This window comes from Bos mutus, chromosome 5 (assembly GCF_027580195.1).
Source record: "Bos mutus isolate GX-2022 chromosome 5, NWIPB_WYAK_1.1, whole genome shotgun sequence".
Taxonomy (NCBI): Eukaryota; Metazoa; Chordata; class Mammalia; order Artiodactyla; family Bovidae; genus Bos; species Bos mutus.
Genome location: NC_091621.1, coordinates 40,094,535 through 40,102,608, shown reverse-complemented (window position 1 = coordinate 40,102,608; position 8,074 = coordinate 40,094,535). Strand labels below are relative to the sequence as shown.

Here is an 8,074-nt window from a genome sequence, read left to right as displayed (position 1 = left end):
TTTCCTGATCTGGCTCAAACTCAGCTTGGTAGACATCTGGGCTTGTGCCTGTGTACACGTGGACCTCATGTTTCCCAGCTACTTATTCTCCCCTGAAATCCCTGAGCACTCAGGTTTCCCCCTCTGAGTAGAAAATGTTTCTTGTTGAGCTTTTGATTGCTTTGTTATGAGTATCACATAGGTAATAGCTTAAAACAACACCTGTTTATGATCTCACTGTTTTATAGGTCAGAAGTCCAGGCGGGCTCCACTGAGGTCTCTACTTAGGTTCTCACAAGGCCAAAGTCAAGGTGTCCTTCTGGGGAAGAATCAACCTTCAGGCTCATTCAGGCTTTTGGTGGAATATATTACCTCAGGGCTGCAGGACTGAGGTCCTGGTGTCCTGGCTGGCTGTCAGCCAGGGGTCTCTTTCAGCTCCTTTAATCCACGCTCATCTTTTCTCCTGTCCTTCCTTCTGCAAAGCAGCAATGGCATGTTGGGCCCTCCTTGTGCTTCAGATCTCTCGCAGTACCTTTCTGACACCAGCTAGATAAAATCCTTTACTTTTAAAGGGCTCATGTGATTAGACCTATATGGACAACTTCCCTTTTGCCATATTATTATAGGCGTAACATCATCCATCTGAAAGTTCTTCTCACACCTTCTATCCTTAGTTCAAATGCTACCACCACTGTAGACCCTTCCTGGTCAGTTTACTCAGAATTAACTGCTCTCCTAGCACGTCACTGGCTCTTCATTCAACCTCTTACCTCATTGTATTAATGAGCAATTTGAGAATAGGAACCATGTCTTACTCATCTTTGCATCTTCTGTTGCACCAGTGCCTCCCACTTAGAGGGTGCTCAATAAACATTTACTGAAAGACAGGAGGAAAGGAGGGAAGGGAGGGGGAAAGTAGAAAGGAAGGGAAAGAAAGGAAGGAAGAGGTAGAGACTACAAGGACAAAATGACAAGCATCTGAAAGGTCACCTTATCTGAAGGGCTGTGCTGTGCTGTGCTAAGTGACTTTGGTCACGTCTGACTCTTTGCAACGCTGTGGACTGTAGCCTGCCAGGCTCCTCTGTCCATGGGATTCTCCAGGCAAGAATACTGGAGTGAGTTGCCATGGCCTCCTCCAGGGGGATCTTTCCAACCTAGGGATCGAACCCCTGTCTCTTACATCTTCTGCACTGGCAGGGAGGTTCTTTACCACTCTCGCCACTTGGGAAGACCTGAGTCTGAAGGGTTATATCTCTAGAAAGATATTGAGGATAACAGGACCACTTCACTTTTTTTAAAAAAGTTTCCCCTCCTCCTCCCCCTATTCCTATTTTCTCCTTCTGTTTCTCTTTCTACTCCTTCTTCCTCAAACTTGATTTGGAAAAGTTTCAGACTCAGCACTCATTTGCTACACCAAGGGGGCAAGAACTAACGTTTCATACCTTTGTTTCTTAGCAAAGTGCGTAGTATGTTCATCAAAAGAACCAATTCAAGAAATTTGTCCTGGGATTTCCCTGGTGGTCCAGTGGCTAAGACTCTGTACTCCCATTGCAAGAAGGCTGGTTTTAATCCCTGGTCAGGGAACTACATCCTACACGCCTCAGTGAAAGATCCCACGTGCCACAACTAAAACTTGGTGCAGCCAAATAAATAAATAATTTTTTGAAGAAGAAAGAAAGCAATCTGTCCTAAATTATGTAAGCCCAGTGGTTATACCCTCTCTCAAAAAGCCAGGATCAAGAAGACAGACCACAGAGGACAGAGCGGTGAAGGGGTCCCAGCTCTTCATGTGTTGAGTTCTCGGTTGGCCACTGATTCTTCTCACATGTTTTCTGTTTCCTCTTCTTCCTACCCTGGCCTCAGGTACCAAAATGGAGAGAGGCTACTCAATTAAGGAAATGCATTCTTTTGATACATTGACCTTAAAGAGGAAACTAATAAATGTAACATATACATATAGTAACCGGAGAAGGCAATGGCACCCCACTCTAGTACTCTTGCCTGGAAAATCCCATGGATGAAGGAGCCTGGTGGGCTGCAGTCCATGGGGTCAAGAAGAGTCGGACACGACTGAGCAACTTCACTTTCACTTTTCACTTTCATGCATTGGAGAAGGCAATGGCAACCCACTCCAGTGTTCTTATCTGGAGATTCCCAGGGATGGGGGAGCCTGGTGGCTGCAGTCTATGGGGTCGCACAGAGTCGAACACGACTGAATCGACTTAGCAGCAGCAGCAGCAGCAGCATACATATAGTAAATACCCACGCTGAACAGAAAAATTAGACAAAAAAGTCAAAATCTCCTGTACACTTCTCTTACCCACCCTAAGTTCCAGGCCCTAAGTTCAAAGAGCAATCTCTCTCCAAAGTTGTCACTGTTAACGGTTTCTTAAAACTCCTTCCAGAGAAAACATTTCATGGTACTTGCATTTTAAGCTCAGTAATGATACTCTGCTGCCAGCACACAGTTTAATTGGGACCTGATTTCCATAAAGACCATTTTCTCTTCTCTGAACTATTAAGCCAATTTAGAAGCAGTTAACAAAACCACTTTTCAAGCAAATTATTGAACCTGTTTACAGTTCGTCCCAAGATGAAGATGAGGTGTCATTTTAATCTCCGGGATAACAGCTTCCTCTCCTCCTTCCTACCACTGTGCCCTCCCCATCTCTCAGTTCATCCGTCTGTTGCCCAGATGAAAGCAGTTAAGAAGTTCAGAAAGACATTTTCAAGGATATTTCAATATTTTTTTTTCTCCAGAAGATAGAAAGTGGACAAAACCATCTCCTTGGTACTTTCCCATCTGCCTTGACTTAGGCCCTTCACAGATGCAACAGAAGGCAATGACTGAGACATTTAGATAAGGAATGTCCTAATGGTGGAGGGACAAGGACGCTTGCTAGTTTCAAAACAACAGCCTTGCTAGTTACATTCTAATTTACCTGTTAGGATGTAATTTGGAGCATTTATTGAAGATGTGTGTTTGCGTGTATGTGTTTAACTTTCTTTTTACTTAGGATGGTAATCTTTCTGTTTATAAGTAAAGCTTCAGTAGAAGCAAGTAACAGCCAACCCTGAGTACAACTGGGCTGAGCAAGTTCTTAATTTAAAGACATATCCTAAGAGAGATCTAATGATCTAAACACTGGGACTCAACTTTGGGAAAAGGTTTGCATCTACCACTTCTGAGATCTTTTCCATCCCCATTCCCATTTTCTATACATCTTTTTCCTACCTATAGCTTCATGGGTCATCTTGACTCTCTTAATCCTCTAAACCAGCCTTCAGACAACCAAAAATTCATTAAGTATAAACTCATTTATACAACCTGAAGCAGTATCTACAAAAGTATAAGCAATAAAAAAGTTTCCAATCAGTGCTCCAGGGAGCACTTAGGTTTGGAAAAGCCTGAATACTACATTTCCTGCTTTGAGAGTTCCAGTACAGATTCATGCAGGCCCTGAGAAGTCTTGTGTGGAAGAAACCTGTTTAATGTTGATTCATTCACTCATTCCATATTTATTGAGTTTCTACAGTGTCCCACATGTTTTTCTAGCCACCAGAGCCATGGCCATGAATAGGATAGATGGTTTTTCATTTTAATCAGTGGAACAGATACACAAGTTAAAAAAAAGTGTTAAAGATTATTACAAAGTGTTAAAGGGTGTGGTCATTTGTGACATCTGAACCAAGACTTGAATGAATAATCAGAAGACGCCAGCTATGTGAGAATCTGGGAAGAGCATCTCTGGCAGAGGGACTAGCAAATGCACAGGTGCTGAGGCTAGGGTGAACTTTTGTATGTTTGGGTCTGAAAGATGAAGGCAAGTGCCTAGACCAGAGAGAAGACAAGTGGTACCAGGTGAGATCTGAGAGGCAAGAAGGGTCCAGAACATTCACTCTCTTGCCATCTACAGTGAGCTACTCACCCAGCATTTCCTAACCGTATTGGATCACAGAACATTTTTGTAACTGGTATAAAAATATCTGTTGGAACTTCCCTGGTGGTCCAGTGGCTAAGACTCCATGTTCCTAATACAGGGGGGGCTTGGATTTGATCCCTGGTCGGGAGAAGGCAATGGCACCCCACTCCAGTACTTTTGCCTGGAAAATCCCATGGACGGAGGAGCCTGGTAGGCTGCAGTCCATGGGGTCGCTAGAGTCGGACACAACTGAGCGACTTCACTTTCACTTTTCACTTTCATGCATTGGAGAAGGAAATGGTAACCCACTCCAGTGTTCTTGCTTGGAGAATCCCGGGAATGGGGAAGCCTGGTGGGCTGCCGTCTATGGGGTCACACAGAGTCAGACACGACTGACGCGACTTAGCAGCAGCAGCAGCAGCAGCAGCAGCAGGGAACTAGATCCCATATACCACAGCTAAGGGTTTGCATGTCACAACTAAAGATCCCAAGCGCTGCAGCTAAGGTCCAGCACAGCCAAATAAATAAATGTATTTTAAAAATCTGTTAGCATCCCATATAATTAGTCTGCTGTCGATCACAGTTTGTAAATTCCTGGTCTAAAGGTGCTATCCCTCTCAGAATGCATCTTCCTGGAGGAATCGCATTCTAACGGGGGTTTCTTCTGACAGAATAAAGCTCTAAAGTAGAGTTGCAGACTTCAACTAGCAGACTATTTTCTTTTTTCTTTTCTTTTGATTTTTGTTTTGAACAATAAAACATGCCCTGGTTGTCAGAAGTTATTTTAAAAGTTTATAAAATGTTGTTTTTGTAATATAATGCTTTTTGTAAGTTTTAAATATTTTAATATCGATACTTCTTGAACATTGGATTTTTTTTATTATAGCCTAAAAAATTTTGAAATGAGTATGAATGACAGAGAGAAGGGAGGGACAAACCAATTAAGATTCTTCTGTGTGAATAAGAAGAGGGATGAAAAGTTTTCAGCTATTATCATGGAGTTAAAGATAAAAGCCTCATTGAAGAATGAATGAGTAAATGGTCATGAGCCCAGTAAAAGGAGCTGAAATCAGGAAAAGACTCAAGATGAACAGAAGAATGTGGTAGTATAAGGAATTACTGAGAAATTGTATAGAATGTTCTGGCTGCTCAAGGGCCTAGAAGGACGTCGACAGGCTTCCCATCTGCCTGGTGAGATTTTAGGTTAATTTCCTGGAAACCCATTTTGATGCCAAGGGACAGCAAGGGGCTAAGTACAAGAAATGACTATTTCAGAGTTAGGACTTCCCTGGTGGCTCAGGAGTAAAGAACCCACATGCCAAAGCAGGAGACATGGGTTCGATCCCTGGGTTGGGAAGATCCCCTGGAGAAGGAAATGGCAACCCACTCCAATATTCTTGCCTGGGAAATCTCATGGACAGAGGAGCCTGGTAGGTTATAGTCATAGGGTCACAAAGAGTCAGACACAACTGAGCGACTAAATGCCACCACACTAAGAAAGTTAACAAGAAATAATTTCACCCCAAGGAAGAACTCAGCTTCCAAAAAAAATAATATTAAGACAAAAAACAAGGGAATAATGTCTGACATTTATTGAGTGCTCGCTGCGTTTCAGACTGAGTGCTTTATTTAATTCAATGCTTGTGACACCTCGGTGAAGTAGGAAGAAATATCATGTCTGGTATTTTGCTAGTAAGTATGTTTGCCACAAGGGTTTTCACCACAAACATTTTCACTGCATAACTAATTGACTATAAGGCAGTTTTGCCATAAAAAAATAAAATGAGAGAAAAATAAAAGACATTAAAAAGGACATAATAAAACATGAGTCTGAGTCGATGGGCATGAGTCTGAGTAAGCTCTGGGAATTGGTGATGGACAGGGAAGCCTGGCATGCTTCAGTCCATGGGGTTGCAAAGAGTTGGACACGACTGAGCGACTGAACTGAACTGAACTGAACTGAATAAAGCATGAAACATGAAATAACAAAATTACAAAAACTGTCGTGGAATACAAAATATTTGAATACATTTAAAATGTGTGCGTACTCTCTCATCGCGGGGCAAGCCTTCAAGATGGCGCCGAAGAAAGACAAGAAGCCTAAGAAGTCAACCTGGAAGTTTAATTTGGATCTTACTCATCCAGTAGAAGATGGAATTTTTGATTCGGGAAATTTTGAACAGTTTCTGCGGGAGAAGGTTAAAGTGAATGGAAAAACTGGAAATCTTGGGAATGTCGTTCACATTGAACGCTTCAAGAATAAAATCATAGTCGTTTCTGAGAAACAGTTCTCTAAAAGGTATTTGAAGTACCTTACCAAGAAATACCTTAAAAAAAAAACAATCTTCGTGATTGGCTTCGTGTGGTTGCATCTGACAAGGAGACTTACGAGCTTCGTTACTTCCAGATTAGTCAAGATGAAGATGAATCTGAGTCTGAGGACTAGATGATGCCATCCTTCACAGGGCTTTGCTTGCTAATAAAACTTATTAAGCATACAAAAGAAACATCTTGAAATGGACCTTTAGCTTATCAGTGAATAAAAAACATTACTTTGTATGTTAAACATTGATCTTTATTTAAGTGTATGCTGTTTATATAGTGCTGGCTTTCCTTTAAGACTTTTTTATATTTTTATTGGAGTGTAGTTGATTTACAATGTTGTGTTAGTTTCAGGTATATAGCAAAGTGAATGAGTTATACATAGATATCCACTGTTTCTTTTGTCATATAGACCATTACAGAGTATTGAGTAGAGTTCCCTGTGCTATACAGTTTTTTAGTTATATGCTAAGTTGCTTCAGTTGTGTCTAACGATCTGCAAACCCACGGACTGTAGCCCACCAGTCTCCTCTGTCCATGGGATTCTCCAGGCAAGAACACTGGAGTGGGTTGCCATTTCCTACTCTTACCTGTTTTATGTATAGTAGTGTGTACATGCCAGTGTCAATCTCCCAATGTATCCTTCTCCCCTGTATCCTCTGGTAATCATAAGTTTGCTGCATCTGACTTCCATTTTGTAAATAAGCCTTTGTCCACCTCCCCCCCACCCCAAATACTTTGTATAAGCAATATTTAAATAGCTTATAGCTGGTGGAATTTCAGGATTTATCTAGTGTACTGGTTTTACAGATGCCTCAAGTTAAAAGTATATAGCAAAAACACAATTGGGTGTAACTATATAATAAAATCTATAGATTTGAAAAAATAATAATAAAAAAATAAAATGTGTGCGTAGTCATGGTGTGCATAGCACATGACTTCCAGGTCATTTGTTTTTAGTATTTTATTTTATGCATGTTGGGGGCTTGTTGATTTGTTTCCTCATTCAGCATTGCACTTCTTCTTTTTCCATAAAATTTCTTCCTTCATCGAAAGAGATATCCATTTCCAAATCATAGAACGTGTATTTGTAACTGAGCTTTATATTGCCCTGTGAGAGCCTCTCTACTGTCGGTTGTTCTTGGCATGTTACAGTATCTGTTGATAGACGTTCCAAAGTTCTATGGGAAATGTGGGCTCAACTCTGCAACTTCAAATCACTGAAGGATTTGCACAGTGATATGTTATCATTTTCTAGTATAATATGCAACTTTTGTTAATTCACACGTTCAGTGAGTCTTATCACTATATTTTCCACCAAATCCATATCCATCCACAGTTGTTATCATCCACTTTTTTAAGCCTGCCAGATCTCCTCACTGTACAGACCATTGTGAATGCTAAGATTTATATAATATAAAAATGAGGGTACTGTGCCAGTGCCACAGATTTAAAACCAAACTGCCAACAGGTTATTTTATCTTTTAATTGGGTTACGGCCTATTAGTTATGCTGTGAAAATGTTTGCGTCCAAAATGCTAATGGCAAAGATGTCTATGGCAAAGACGCTTGCGACAAAAGAACCTGGAATAAAGAAATTCCTATTATATGCATGAAGAAGATGGGGATCTGAGTGGTTAAATAACTAGCTTAAGGTCATGCAGTTGTTAAATAGCAGGACTAAGATTTAAACTTAGATCAGCCTGAGTCCAGAACCACAATACTTAATCACTGCTCTATTCTGACAGAACGTGGAGGCAAAACATTGATCATGATCTTGTTGAATTTGAAGGTAAGATGGGAAAAGGAATCTTTTTATCCTAGGTCTGGATGCAGATTTCTAAGCAGAA

General features: G+C 41.0%; 1 pseudogene; it reads left to right on the top strand.

Annotated features, from left to right (window-relative positions):
- Positions 1 to 5,936: 5,936 nt before the first annotated feature.
- LOC102268979 (ribosomal protein eL22-like) lies at positions 5,937 to 7,083 on the top strand (annotated as a pseudogene).
- The last annotated feature ends 991 nt before the right edge of the window (positions 7,084 to 8,074 follow it).